Consider the following 16,285-nt stretch of genomic DNA (forward strand, 5'->3'; position numbering starts at 1 on the left):
GTCCTGAAGAGAGCCTACATAAAGCTAGGGAAAGACTTTTTATAAGAGCACGTAGAGACAGAATGCGGGGGAATTGCTTTAAACTTGAAGAGGGTAGATTTAGACTAGAGATTAGGAAGAAACTTTTTACTGTGAGAGTGATGAGACACTGGAACCGGTTGACCAGCATGGTTGTGGGTGCTCCCTCCCTAGACGTATTCAAGGCCTGACTAGACTGGGCTTTGAGCTACCTGGACTCATAGGGACTCATGGTGCACTTAAGTATAGCAGGGGGTTGGAACTAGCTATCTTAAATGTCCCTTCCAAGCCAAAACATTCTATGATTCTACAAAACCAAATTTTGCAGGATGTGGCTTTTGTATGTAAATCTTATGAAAGTCATGAGAAGAACTAGGAAAGCTATTTGAAAAGGAAGGAGAAAATTAGCAATAAGACCAATCTGTTTAATCAATTCCTAAATACAATAGTGAGCATAACTCTCATAGTTCTCTTTTAGCAACAAATCATCAGGTTTCTTCCTCAGGAATAGAGGCAAGATCTAAAAGATAAGAAAAAAAGAAGCAAATGCTTTTGCACACAATACACAATCAAATTACAGAACTCATTATCATGTAAAGATATGGATATGAAATATATACATACATTAAAAGTTCTAGGACATATTCATGGAAGCTAGCCAGATATTAAACATCATTTTACAAATGCACCTTCTGAATCTCAAAGTTCTGTTTATGACTGTAAAACAATACAGCATTTTAGATACAGATTACTATACACATTCCTGTACTTAAACACTTTCGCTGTATATTAGGCCAGGTAGAACTTTGATCTCTCTAAGCACATCATATCTCATATTTCATTAATATCTATCATCTAATAGTCAGTAGCAAAAATACATCTTTTGTGTCTAGCAGATGCTTGAAGACTGATTACCTAGTTAGAGAGAAAGCATATTTTACTTTTTCAAGTATAGTTTACATTATTTCATTGATTAAATTTAATTTTGCAAAAATTCCATGAAATACTGTGTAAAATATCAGGTAAAATAGTCCTTTCTGATAACACATTTGAGAATGTTTAGAGCATCATGGATTATTAATATATTTTTATTGTAAGATACAGTTGTGGGGTTTTCAGTATCACTGTACACAAATGGAGTCACCAGAGCACAAAAGACAATAAATACGTCATCTGAACTAAACTGCCTGGGCTTACTTAAACAAAGCTAGAATTAGGTCTCCAGACAAATTGGAATCTTAGTAAGGTCTTTGATGGTTTCATTACGTACCTGCAAAATGCTGCTTCAAATAGCTAGGCACAAAACCTCGTGTGTAAAAAATGGAAAGACTTTTTAAAGCCCTTAAAAAGAAATATTCACATATTTATTTATTTATTTTTACTCAGATCATTTTATGCTACTAGTGTTGTACAAATCATTTTGAATCAGAGCCAAGTTGGTATTAATAATCTTATGCTGATGTGAAATCATCATTTTGCAACAATACCAGAAAATAAAGAGATATTCCAGGAAGAAGAAACCAGACATAGGGAAATTGCTTTGCATGTTGCATTCTAGATTATATGATGTGGCTTGGCAGCATTTCCCCAGATGATCTCTAGTCAGTGCAAAGTTTTGGTGGTGAAATAAGCTACACGTAAGAAATATTACAACAGCAGAGGCTTACAAAAAAAATTCCAATTTCAGGCCAAACCAGATTCGTGATAAAGCATGTAGAAGGTAACTGAAAGCCACAAGAAAAAAAAAAAATACATCAACAAGAAGCATAGCAAAAAGAAAAAAGAGAGAGAAAGAAGAAGACAAAAACCACACAAACACACACACGCACACACACAAACGAAAAACCAAAACTAATAAAAAAAAAACAACAGACCAAGATCTCTACAATCAAACAACCAAGCAGAAAGTGTTTTAATAAAAAGAAATAAAAGAATAAACTTTTTTGAATTGTTTGGATACAGTTAGTTATAAACCTTTAGGCTCCGGTATTTATTCCAGGAATAATTAACATTTACTTCTTTAGTTTGTCAAAGACTCGTCAAAAGGTAATATATCAAAACTAACATATATGTTCATTTCACACATGCAAAATGTAGTAGTCTTGTGGACACTTGCATAAAGATTTATCTTTATTCATACAGTAATTCCAAGGAACTTGAGGGAATTCATCTAGGGATGAAATTAATTCCTGTGAATTTGGATAATAGAAGAAAGTTTTACATCTAAGGTAGAGGGAATAGTGTCCAAAACCACAGAATTTATGAAACAGGGAAATAAGCACGAATGAAAATCAGGGATAATCCACAGAAAGAAGTCAGTCAGTTTTCCTATAAAACAGAGAACTGTCTAGAAGATATCTCAGGGTTTTAAGAGATACATTTTGGACAAAAAAATTCATTTCACAATTTCTGAAGAAATTTCATTGTAATTAAATTGCACATCATTACAATTTATTTAAGAACTGAGGCACAATATTTCCTGATCTTACTGTGTTTTGAAGTCCATACAAACGCTTCTTTAATAAAGTATTCTACAGAGGGCAAACAAATATATCTCCAGTACACTATTCTCAGTCTTTCCACCTCTCTACCCCTATGTGAATGGATTTTTACATCTCTAGAAGAGCTTGGACTACTGTGTGACAGTTGAGAAAGTTAATGGAAATATCAAAGCCCATTACATGTCCAGAGGTATATTGTTGCTGGCCTAAAACATCTCTCAGTTAGAGATAGGTGATCCAAGGCAGGAGGAATTTCACCCTGTGGCTGAACATCAGGATTGAACTGTTCTCTGGATAGCAAGTTCCACAAGCCACTGGCTCAGTGTTTTGGCAGTTTCATTATAGTTTTGCAGTGTATATGGACTATTTCATTACTTTTCTACACTCCATCCTAATTGAACATCAACAGAAGAAGAGGATAGATGGTCCTCTGGAGAAATTGGCAGACATGTTAATAAAACAGTGTCTTAGAGGAGATCTTTAGCAGAGATAAAATTACGCACATGGAGGAGCTGAAAAGAACAGTTCTGGAAAGCTGTGTAGAAAGAAAGCAAGATGCACAGAGCCACCATTAAATCGAAATAGTTAGATTTGCAACATTAGAGTCAAAGAAAGAGAAAGACTATGTCAGACAGGGTGGTCCTCCTGAGAATTCCTGAGAACTTCCTGAGAACTAGGATATAGCTCAGGAAGTTCAGTCTTCCTACAAATAGTTTCTTACACACTGGGCCAGTGATAATGATAGCTGCAGATTTGTTGAAGTATTTGGTCTCTTTACTAAGTTGTTCTTCCAGTAGCACTTATGTCAAAAGGCCGCTGACAAAAATGATCCATCCTACAAGAGAAAGTCAGAGCTCGATAGCTAACTTCCAGACTGTTTAATTTCTGTTTTTTTTTTAATTATTATTTGCTTGCTTTAGCTGCTTTTATTTACTTATTTATTTATTTATTGAACTACTATTATTATTATGAAAACCCTTTCTTTAAAACCATAGAGCAGATATCTGAAAAGGATTTTTTCAGGTCACTGAACCTTAATCACTACAGTCTCAGGGAAACATATAACCTTGTTAATAAAGTAATAAGACTCTTTCTTCAAAACAACTTATGTCATTTCCTCACTTCCCCTTTGCTCCTGTAGAAAGGCTATTCCAAGAACATCTGTCCTTGAAAATTTAGGAATGCTTATCAAATTTCCAGCCTAGACGTATTACTATTTAGATTATTCTCTTTGTTCTTGTGCCAGTTTACTTTAATCACTCTTTACCCTGTCTGTTGTTTTCTTAATTGTTTTTATCTCCTTATTAAAAAAAATATATATATATATATATTATAAAGTGGTTTTAACCACCTTTTATTCTCTGTTTTTAACTAGATTCTCCAGTGACCAAAGGGGTTTGGCAGGGGCTTTCTGTTATTTCTCCAGTTATTCTTGAGCCATTTCACTACTAGAGATAGTTTTAAGGTAATTAGAAATGACTCTGTCATCGTGTCACTTCTTGGACCAGGTTATTGAACACAATATTCTGTTAAACAAATCCCAGTACCATTTGTAACTGTGAAAATGCAGAATGTAGGCTCAGTGAGGACTATGGTATCCCATCAAATGATTTTATAACATTTTTCAGTTCAGAGAAAATGAACTACTTCTTAGTCCAAAGAATAAGCAGACACTGTTTAAATGACTTGGATTCAATTCAAATATGACTGGGGTCTAAGTTAATTGTTAAGTTTAAATAGTTACTCTTAGAAATAAATAAATAAATAAATAAATAAATAAATAAAATTTATAATATTCCTACAACTGTTTAAACATTTGTATTAACTAAATATACATACTGATCTCTTAATGCATATATAAACCCCATGCTATTTTCTGTCTCCAACACATTGCCACCTCTTTAAAAAGCATGCTTTGCACCAGAACATGGATACTGCTTCTTCCACTTTCCTTCATTTTAAAATGTAATTCCTACAGCAAAACTACAGTGCCCTGCATTTTTTAAAATGTTAGAATATAAGCCAACAGAAGCTCAATGGAAAGCATTTAACAAATAGAAAGATTCACACCAGTAATGTGACTGTGAGAACTATGTCTTACACTGAAGTACTGGAGATTTTCCACATGCATTCAGCTGCTGGTTACCTCCTCTTTGCTGGATGCTGGTGCCTGACCATACTCAGCTTGGCAGAATTCTGTATGAACAGGAGAGAGATGACTGCAGGCTTTCCCTGAACCTTCTTTACTATTTCTGATCCAGCAGACTACACATGTATTTGATTTATGTAATGAATGGAAGCCTAATTAATGTATAATTATAAGTATAATTATAAAGTAGAGGAAATAACTGAAGCATGAATTTATGTGATCCCTCAGATCACCTCAGATGTTGACAGGAACTTACAGTGGGAATTAATGTGGTGGTAGCTGCCAATATATAACGAGAAAGGTATATTCCTCCAGGCTTTCCCTGATTCCTAGGTGGAGAGGAAATGGGGATCAGCATGTACCAGCAACAAGAGGCTCAGCTGGCAATGTCTTACAAGCCAGTATCTCCATAATGTTAAGGTGAGTGAAATACAGAGACTTGCGTAAAAAGTGCAGTCTGCTTTGATAGCAGCACATTCCACTGTTTAGATATAGTATGAAATACTGAGTCATAAAGGGCAGAAGCTGTACAGTGCAACTTAGTGACTATTTTTGGCTACATCTTGAATTACAAAATTACAATGACTTCTTAGGAAAGCCTTCCCTTTCTACTAACATGCTGCAATATTCCTGGAAGGGAGCCAGTGTTTCAATATAAGTACCATCTCAAAGGATTGCGGTATATCCAAATCGCAATATCAGTTTGAGTTCTTTTGGAATGCGTACCGAAGTCTTTTCACTGAGAAGAATGCCTCCCATTAAGTGTGTCATCCCCATGCCAGCTCTCTGTTTTTTCTCTGGCCATGGAATCTTATCCTCAACTTTCATTCTTGTATCCCATTTCTCAGCCCTATGGGAAAAAAATTGCTGTGGAAACCCTCTTTTTCAACACATTAATGCAAAATGAAAAATTCTTATGACTGACACCTGAATTTTAATGCCACATTTTTTTTTTTTTTCTTCAAAATCAGAATGGCAGTAAGTTTATGCAGATTGAAACTAGTAGCCATTAGAACAGCTTGTGATCTGTTGGTGTCTAAGGAATAAGCCCTGCAGAAGTTTTTACAGATATGTAAATAAACACATTCTAGCTGTCTCAATGGGGAGTAGCAGAAGTTTTGTCTGGTTTAACTGGCTTCAGAAAGACTTTCTGAGATAGGTTACTACCATCCTTCATAGCATTTCCAGATTTCTATTGCTTGGGAAAAGGTTCTCCATAGAATGGCACTGAAACAAGCTCCTCAAGGTCATAGCACCAAGCCCACTGGAATTCAATAAGCATTTGGACAATAGTCCCAGACACATGGTTTGAATATTGGTTGGTTCTGTGTGGATCGAGGAGTTAGACTCAGTGATCTTTCTCAGTCCATTTCAACTCAAGATATTCTGTGATTTTATGATCAACTGTTTAGTTATCCAACTAACCATCATGTTCACATCAGCTCACATTAAGAGCTGACTGATTGTGACTCAAGATCTTAGAAAAAGAGTTACATATATTTTCAAATTAAACTATAATCTTTATGAAGTCAAACAAACAGTGATTATTTCATTTTTGGGCATCATCAAGTGTAATCTACTTTGTACAAGTTTTTATACCCAGCCAGATATTAATCTGTGTCTTGACTTCTTTGAACCTTAAATATATTCAATTTATTTTACACCTTCAAATCAAGATGAAAATAGAGAAAAGGCAGCGTGCACACACACACACACCCCACCTTGCAAGTGCACAGCAAAAAGATTTTATGTCTTTTCCAATGAAAAAGGAAATGGTCTATACCATTCTAGATTACAGATACATTAAAATAGACTGGTATGAAGAAAAGAACAGAGAGCAAATCTTTGTTAAAACTGATTTTTCAGCAGTCTCATAATACTGGAGGTGATTCTTGTCAGTTGTCACTGCAGGTACATCTGATTTTCTTGATTTTATTTACAGATTCCCCAGCATAGTGAGAACAATAGGCTCTCTAAAATATAAATTTTAACTCATATCATACATTGAATGGAAAAGAGATATCCAGGGATATAGGAAAGAAAGATCTTAAGTGTTTTTCTTTCTTTGATGGTGCTATGAAATTAGTAATTGCATAAGAGAGGAAAGCCTTAACCATGTTTTATTTAGATATTTCTTTTAAAAAGAAATTTGAGCAGTATAGGTTTTTTTTTTCCATCTGTATACAAGAGTGTAAAAATAAACAAACAAAAACCTTTCTTGGTGGACGTTCAGATTTTAATTAAGACAAGCTTTATTATTACAACATCAGTTTAAAATTCTTAGCTAAAAAAATAGGAGACCTCTATCTTAAAGTTAGGCATTTCCCACATTCCAGGAGACTGTGTTAATTAACTCTCTTGTATGTTGTATATTTTGCATTGTTTTGATGGCCATTATTTTATAGCCATCATTATGGTCATAAGTAAACTATTATCTGCATCTGTTAAATTGCATCTTACCATTCTAGGATTTAGTAATGATACTGTACAGAGCTACTGTTTGAAAGTAGCTTATTCATTTCTGGGATCAAGGTTTCTAGTGTCGATATAGTAGAAATGCCTGTGTCATAAGGCAGTTTCAGCTGTCTTTCTGCCAGAACATCATAGATTTCAGAAAATACAGGATATCACAACTTAATAGCAATGGGAAATTTAAAGGAACTTTACACTAGTTTGAAATTATTAGGTTATTAGGTATGTGTTTTCTAAGGAATAGGAGTAATTATTTCTTTTATAAAAAGGTAGTGATTTGATGACTCCTTAGAGGCCCACATATACACTGAAATACACTACTTATTTTCAGCTGGATCTGAAAGACATGACCCATACTGATTAACGTAAGTTTTCACCCTGCATTTGGCCATAATTTTAGAATAATTCCCAACTTATTGTTGAAATTTCCAAGTACCTTGTGTAATTTTTTCTTAAAAAATAGTTTGCAAAGTGAAAAAATTAAACACCGTTATGCACTGATACCACTATTGATGCAACTAATACTGTGTATATTGTGTATAGTGTAATGGAAAGTATAGCAATAATAGCAGAGTAGCACAGTACTAGGATGCAGCAAATGAGAACAAGCCCAAATGCAGCACTCATAGAAACAGAAATAAAAGAAGAAAAACCACTTACCTTTGGAAGGCCTCCAGTAGGCAAGGATCTCAAGAAATATACTCTTTCCTCCACTGCCAACATTTAAATGAGCTCTGGGAAGGGGTGGATCCTGGGTCCACCCCTTCTGGGTACTCAGGTGCATGGCATGCATCTGAACTCCCGTAGGTTGGCCCTGCCTTCCCATCACATGCTCAATTACTGGTTCAGGTCATGACTTAGCATTTCAGCTACAAGGCACATTGTAAAAGCAGATGTCATTTATACAGGATGAGGAAAAATGCAGTTCTTGCATAGTTCCCAGTTTCCAAACTTTTAATCCTGGTTTGCTAAGTTACCTATAGAGATACTGCACTGGAAAACAAGGTCATCAGAGTTCTAATTATTTATGTTTCACCTTAGTTCTTTTATTTAATTATTACTTCCTTTGAAATTATTATAATAATGTGAAATCAAAACCTAATTCCAAACTGAGTTTTGAACATTTCAGTCCTGAAGAACTGTTTTCAGGTGATACATGAAAGGTCAGTTCTAAATCTCATTAAAACACACACGGGCCATATACACACAGTTTTATACCTCATATGTTTGAAAAACTACAGCACATTTTCAACTCTGTTGAAAGAGCTGTGAAATCCAGTCAACACACATGTTTTTTTCAGATGACTTTTTTTTATTATCTGTCTTTTAATCCTTCACTTTTCTTTACAGTTGACATGCCAGTACCTACTTTCCTTCTGGTTAAATTTTTGGAAGATTTTATTTATTTATTTATTTATGAGATACAGTAAAGGAGGTAATCCATGGCTGTAAATTGGGATAGTGAAAGTGATTTAAGTAGACAGTTATTTGATACTGACTTATATATGATTCAAAGTGGTCTGTGGTCTGCTTTCTCTCTTTTACTTGGATATGGAATAATTAACACAGCTGGATTTCTGAAATCATTTAACCTCAGAGAAAAATAAATAATAAATAATCATGTGTGTATAATTCAATAAATAAATTAAAATAGTTTATTTTAAATAAGTATTATAATAGCACATCTACAGAGATAATAATAATAATATAAACATACAATTATAATGTTTGTTAATATATGTTATGTTATAAATTATATCTAAAATAATTAATATTTATATTTAATATATTCAAGTTAAAAGGAACCTAATGTATTTCACACTAATAAAACTGTAACCAGAATAACATAGATCAAAATTTGGAAAGATATATGTGCACAATGGGCTGACAAAGAACAACCTTGAAGAGTCTTTTGTCAAATATTTCTCGGGCATGATTTGCAATTAAGTAATGAAATAATAAAATAAAAATAAATAAATAAAAGTGGTGAAGTAATAAATAAAAGTAGTCTTTTATTGGAAAGGCAAAGGTCTTCCCTACTGGCTGACTTAGCTTCTCCTTCTTCCTAAGGAAAATGGCACTGAAGATCTGGTGGAGACTTATCCCTCTATTGGAAAGCATGTTCAAGATCAGGGACCATTCAGCTAAAAGGCTGGGAAATTTGCTTCTCCTTACTAGTGAGCAAAATAAGTCGTCCAGAACTTCCAGGCTCCATGGTATGTTTGTGGCGGAACTGTGAATCCATCTCCCACACAATTTCTTCGTTGCTACATTGTCTTTAACAATAGGCTATCCTACAATTCTCATAGCCTCTCCAAAGAGGGTTGAGCTCTCTTGCCAGTGAAAATCCACTAGTGAAAATCCAGAAGACTGTTTTGTAACTGTACTGGCTTTTAATCTCAGTTTGGCTTTGGCTACCATGGAAGTTGATCCTGTAAGACATCAAGTCCTGCTTTCAAATGTCTCAAGTTGATTTTATATATGCTACTTTCTCACTACAACAAACCCTTTGGTTTAAAAGGGTTTGATCCCTGTTTGCACCTGTAAGATTTATTTCCGTAGCCCGAGTGGCAGCTCTACCAAGAGACCTCCTTGGAGAACTGAATCTGTGTTTTTTTTTTGTAAGAAAGTGATCTTGTGATCTGCAGCTGACAAGCAAAACTGGAGATTACACAAACAACATGCTTGTTTGAGTCTGTGTGCCAACAACAACGCTCAAGTTACTTTTGGAAACAAAGCTGTGAAGGAAAGCTGTGAATAACTTGAAGAAGCAGTGAATGAAAAGGACTACTGCTTTCAGTCCGTGTTGGTGTTCTGCTCCTAATTCATATTTGCCTCTGATATTGAGAGCAATTCTGAGGTACCACAGGAAAACTGTGGGAGCATTTCTAGAACTCCATCAACATCCTCTCTTGCAGCACTCAGCATTGTCTCCTGTTTTTTTCACTTTCCCATGGCAGTTCTCTGCTCCTTTCACCTCATGATTTAAGTCAACTAGTTGTCAACAGTTTACAGGCTGGTTTGGCCTAGTTCCATAACTAGTGGAGTGGGGGGACCCACGGACTCACACCCAGGATAGGGAGAAGGGGAAAGGGAGAAGGGGAAAGGAGAAAGGGTAGGGAGTTGGGCCTAAAAACAAAACAGCAACAACAATCTGAGGAGAAACAAAATAATTTACTAAGTAAGATACTGGAATGCAAGGTAACACTACAATACAATATAATTGTAATTGAAGATAATAAATGAAATAAAATGAGAAAGAGTGTCTGAAAACCAAAGGTTTACTCTAAGCAAGCTGTGGCAATATGGCTGGGAGCAGAGATGAGCAAGATGACCAAAAGGGATGTCTTGTGATCTACGAACAGTTTTATCTTTCCCTCTGAATGGAAAATGGAAACAGAACAACGCAAAGCCCTCTGGGGTCTGTAGTAAGTACTTCTTCTCTTCTGAGAACCATTTACGTGGAACAATCCATGATCCGTGGAACTGGAGTATTAACTCTTTAACTCCCAGTGCACTACATGATGTTATGATATGGAATTCTGATAACAAAAACCATAAAACCATGACACTAGTGAATATTGCACAGCTGCTTATTCCTATCATCTTCACTTTCAAAATGTGAATGTTTGAATTTCCTCACCTTTGTATTTATTAAAGAACTTGTTATACAATAAAGTCTATTTATTGTGGGAGGAAGAATAAGGAATAAAAATACTATGGATAGAATTAATCATGGCTAGCTATAATACCTATGTATCTATTTGCTTTTGTGAAAAGAGACAGACAGAACTATAAGTATTCATATATATGCCACCTGCAAGTTTTGTCTATTTTTTAAATATGTATCTTAAAATATATAAATGCATGTCAAGGACTTCACTGAAGAACTCAGTCACTAAACTTAGTTTCTTGTCATGGAAAGATGTAATAGAAATGGAAATAAATCTTGGAAAATCACTAGGTAACTTATACTGTTCACTGGTGAAAGAAGACAAAAATAATTACAGTAACAATGCAGAGGAGCTCAGAGGCCAGCATGTTTGAAAAGCAACTATGATAAAGACTGAATTCTCACCTGCAATAAATCAACATGCTTTTGCTTAAATCAACAGTGCTTTTTTAATACCAAGCTCTATCCATGACCCATTTCAGTGTTTCTCTTTAAAAAATTTCCAATGTGCAGGAGTGTACAGACATTGTACCCTTCCCTGTCTGTACAGTGTATCAACAAGAGACAGTAGTTTTTAGATAAAGAGCATACACACACAGAAGAAGTAAACTTTTATGATGTATATTTCTGTAGTATCACCAAAGCAAAAAGAGCAGCTGCTTATATCTGTTGTTGAGCTAACAAAATCTAGCACCTTTCTCAAATATCTACTGCTAGCACCAAGCATTTGCCAGAGAAAACCTTGCTTTAATTAGATACAAAGAAAAATCATACAAATCATAGAATCACAAGGCTGGAAACAACCTATAAGATCATCTAGTCCAACCATCTACTCATTACTACTGCTACCACAAGCTACTAAACCATAACAAAAACATCTAAGAATATAAAGAGATTGACTTAAAGGAATGGAATGAAAAGATCTGTGAAATAAGAGTTAAAATAAGACAAATCAAGATTTAGTCAAAGACAAAAACCAAATGCTAAAATTTAACTTGTGAGTAGAATGAAACTACTCAGAAATTGAAAAATAATTTGTGAAAAAGACTTCCTGCATTTTGGAAGTGATCCTAAAAATTGATAAAGGGAAATAATTATGGAGAAAGTCATCATAAGTACTTCTTGTACTATTTTAAGGGTATAAGAATTTATAAAGGTGATTGTTGTAATTTGTTGTTTAGCATTCTGAACATCTAGAAACATTCTTGGGCAAACTACTCGGTTTCAGCTTCTGAAAATAAGCATATTCTTTTTCAGCTTTGTTCATCGTAATCTTTACTCAAGGCCTCTACACTTTGTAGGAACTGTACTTGAAAGTCTACCTGTTGCTATTCTTTTGAAATCTCGTGTTGAGCATTGTCTCACGAGATGCACATTTGTATGGGGCTGCTGAATCACGGCCTGAACCTCTGATTAATCACCTGAGGTGAGCAATGAGTCAGCCCTGGGAGCACAGGTGAAGGCAATTCACCTGTGCTGCCGGAAGGGGTGCAGCCTGGCTTCACCTCTCCTAGACCCATTTAACAGCTGACTGCAAGGGGGGAAGGATCTCTTCTAGAGACCCACTCCACTGGAGTCTATTTCATGAACCCAGGATAGGGTGAGTGTTTTTCTTTTCCTACTCCAATATAATAATTACATCAGCCAAGCTCCTGGATATACTATGCTATCTGTATATTCATTGATTGTACATTATGCCATCTGTATATTCATTGATTGTACAATTGGTGAGCCAGGCAGGCCAAATCTACTTTACATCATGTCTTTCTTATGGAATTTCTATAAATGGGTCAAGGGGGAGAACACTATTCCCCTAGATAAAATGATCCCAGGGTTTCTGGGATCTCCTTATTATCAACTGGCAACTATAATTGAGAAATGGGGTCCCCTGCGTACTTTGGGGAATATTCCCCAGTACACTTAACAGAATAGTGGGACTGGACAAAGATATCTTAACTATGAAAGTAAGGCAATTAGCTGCATCCACAGTGGCATAGCCACTGTTGAATGCTTTAAATCAAGCAGAGACAAGATCAGATAACTTAGAAAATGAAAATCAGCTACTAAAAGCTCAGATTGACAAATTGGAGCAAGAACTTAATGTATTGATGGGGAAAAAAGCCAATTTTACAGTCTCTAGGTCAGGTCTGTAGTATTTCAATAGATGATAGTCATACCTCTGAAGTAGCGGACCTGGTTCAAGAGGAAAGCAGGAGTTCCAAGTCAGACCTAGAGGTTCCAGTTATGGTGGATCCCCTGGAACTCCATCCTATTATAACTCAGAAAAACAAAAAAGGTACAAGATAGACCAGCAGGGGTGCCCCCTGACCAATGGCCCCCTGCCGAAACGCATTTGCATGTGACAGCCTGACCATACACTCCTACTGAATTAATGGACCTGGTGCAGCGATTTCGGCAGTGGCTGAGAGGGAGTATACCTGCATGGCTGCTGAGGTTATGGGATTCAGGAGCAGAAAGTGTTATGGTTAATGGGCCGGAAGTGGCAAAGCTGGCCACCATTACACCCTGCTGTCAGGCAGGGACTATACGCTGCTGTCCAGTATACCAATGAGAACCACTCAATAATAGATTAGGTAATGGCAGCATGCCGGATGGTCTGGCCAAATAAAACAGATATTCCCTTAAACATAGGACTATGGTCTTCCGTGGAGGACCTTCAAAATTACTTTCGTGAATTAGGGATGAGAGAAGCAATATACGAAGACCTGTTTGATAGCTCAGATATGATCAAGTTCTCGGCAGGTATGTGAGATTTAATCTTACAACAGGCCCCTTCCCACCTATATGGGACCTTAGTTTCTATATTAAACCCTCTGGTGACCTCAGAAGCCGTGGTTCAACAGGCTGCCCAGATAGTAGCTGATCTGGGGGAGATGGAGTGTCTGCACACTAGGCACAACATTCGAGTGGTAGAAGAAGCAGAGGTGCTCCCAGTAGTTAAAACCAAGAGGCCACCTATGCGAAACTCTCAGTCGGGACCCATAAGGGTCTCACAAAAACAAATGTTTAATGACCTTATTTGGGCTGGGGTCCAATTTGCTAAGATCGAATACCAGCCCAATCATATCCTCCTTCAGCTGTGGAGACAGCTGAAGGACAATCAGGGATTCCAGAACTACCCGAAGAAACCAAGGGTAAGAATTATAGGAACAGTACCGATGATGACGTGAGATTTAGAGGATTTCATCATTCCCAACAAGGAAAAAAAAAAAAAAGGTCCCCTCAGGCTACAATGCCTGAACCACCTGAAGCAAAAGACTTGACTTTGGGCCAGTTCATGGCGTGATGAGGGATGTTAGTCCCCCTAGGGCCTCCAGATGGGACCGGAGGCTCTATGTAGAGTTAACAATATACTGGTCCTGGAAAAATGTCCAGAGAGTTATGGCGCTAGTTGATACTGGAGCAGAAACATCAATTATTTACGGATATCTGAACAAATTTCATGGAGACAGAGTGATGATTGGTGGTTTTGGGGGACGAACTATTCCTGTCACCCAAACATGGTTAAAACTGGGGGTTGGGCATCTCCCACCCTGGGAGTATAAGGTATCTATTGCCCCATTTCAGGAATACATCTTGGGCATAGATATTCTATGCCGTCTGGTTCTCCAGACAACCACAGGAGAGTTCAGACTTCAACAGAGATGTATCAGTATCCAGGGGGTGCAGGCAATATTAAGAGGCCATGTGAAACATGGGCCTATTTGCCTGCCAAAACCTCACCGGATTAGTAACGGAAGACAATATAGACTCCTGGGTGGGCAGGACAAAATATCAAAAACGGTGCAGGAATTAGAAAAAGTGGGCGTTATAAGACCTGCTCACAGACCATATAATTCCCCCATATGGCCAGTGTGAAGGTTGAATGGCACATGGAGAATGACTGTAGATTATAGAGAATTAAATAAATTCACGCTACCTATTCATGCAGCCGTACCCATTATTGCCTCCTTAATGCACACATTGAGTAGGGAGATAAAAACCTATCATTGTGTCCTAGATTTAGCAAATGCGTTCTTCAGTATCCCAATTACAAGAATTTCAAGATCAGTTTGCGTTTATGTGGGGAGGCAGGCAGTGGACCTTTCAGGTCCTGCCACAGGGGGTACGTGCATTCACCAATGTATTGTCACAATCTAGTGGCGTGTGACCTGGCTGATTGGAGAAAATCTGATGATGTTAACCTATGTCATTATATTGATGATCTCTTGTTGACATCTGACTCAATGGAGGCAGTAGAACAGGCAGCAGATTCATTAACTGCCTATTCATAACAGAGGGGATGGGCTATAAATCCCCAAAAGGTGCAAGGTCTGGGCCTGTCTGTAAAATTCCTGGGGGTAATTTGGTCAGGAAAGACCAAAGTACTGCCCAGTGCTGTCATAGATGAGGTTCAGGCGTTCCCAGTCCTTACAACATTGAAGCAGCTGCAAGAGTTTCTAGGTATATTGGGTTATTGGTGTTCCTTTATACCTCACCTAGCGCAGCTGCAAAGGCCACTGTACAGGCTCACAAAAAAGGGGCAGCTATTGGACTGGGGGGAAACAGAACAGGACGCTTTCCAACAGGCAAAACTGGCAGTTAAACAAGCCCAGGCATTCGGTATATTTGCTCCTACCCTCCTAGCTGAATTGGACGTTCACATCACTCAAGATGGCTTCGGCTGGGGCCTGAGGCAACGCCAGAGTTCTGTTTGGACCCCCATTGGTTTCTGGTCTCAGGGCTGGCATGGAGCAGAAGAAAGATACAGTATGATGGAAAAACAGTTAATGGCTGCCTATTCTGCATTGCAGGCAGTAGAGCCAATAACTCAAACGGCTGAAGTTATAGTCAAGAACACTCTGCTGATTCAGGGGTGGGTTACTAAAACCAAGCACAAACAGTGGCACGATGGGTCGCCTACCTCAGCCAAAGGAGCAGTCTGTCTTCATCACTCTTGAAAGAACTTCAGAGGATCCTAGGCCCAGTGACGTATCACAGTGATGCACCAAAAGAAACACTGGTTGCTCCACCAGAGAAGAGTCCCGTTCAGGAGGGAAAGTATCCTATCCCTGAAGATGCCTGGTACACAGGTGGGTCCATCAAGGGCAACCCGAGCAAGTGGAAAGCAATAGCATATCATCCTTCCACTGTGACAATCTGGTTTGATGAGGGGGATGGTCAGAGCAGCCAATGGGCAGAACTGCGAGCCGTGTGGATGGTTATAACTAAGGAACTGGGTGATGGTATTCTGAACGCCTGTACAGATAGTTGGGCTGTGTACTGGGGGCTCACTCTGTGGATTGCACAGTGGGCCACCCAGGAATGGACTATCCATGCCCAACCAATCTGGGGTAAGGGCATATGGTTAGACATATGGAATACAGTCAAACACAGGATTGTACGTGTCTACCATGTTTCTGGTCATCAGCCCCTACAGTCACCGGGAGCAGATGAAGTCGACATGCTGGC

The 16,285-nt window shown here is 37.6% G+C and overlaps 1 long non-coding RNA gene across 1 annotated transcript; it reads right to left on the reverse strand.

Moving 5' to 3' along the window:
* Positions 1-1,814: 1,814 nt before the first annotated feature.
* Positions 1,815-7,870, reverse strand: LOC109368642. The gene is made up of 3 exons (XR_002116882.1): positions 7,801-7,870; positions 4,621-4,715; positions 1,815-3,354 (listed from the first exon to the last, which is right to left on the reverse strand). It is a non-coding gene; the product is annotated as an uncharacterized LOC109368642 (long non-coding RNA).
* Positions 7,871-16,285: the final 8,415 nt, after the last annotated feature.

The sequence above is a fragment of the Meleagris gallopavo genome, chromosome 1 (genome assembly GCF_000146605.3).
Source record: "Meleagris gallopavo isolate NT-WF06-2002-E0010 breed Aviagen turkey brand Nicholas breeding stock chromosome 1, Turkey_5.1, whole genome shotgun sequence".
Lineage (NCBI taxonomy): Eukaryota > Metazoa > Chordata > Aves > Galliformes > Phasianidae > Meleagris > Meleagris gallopavo.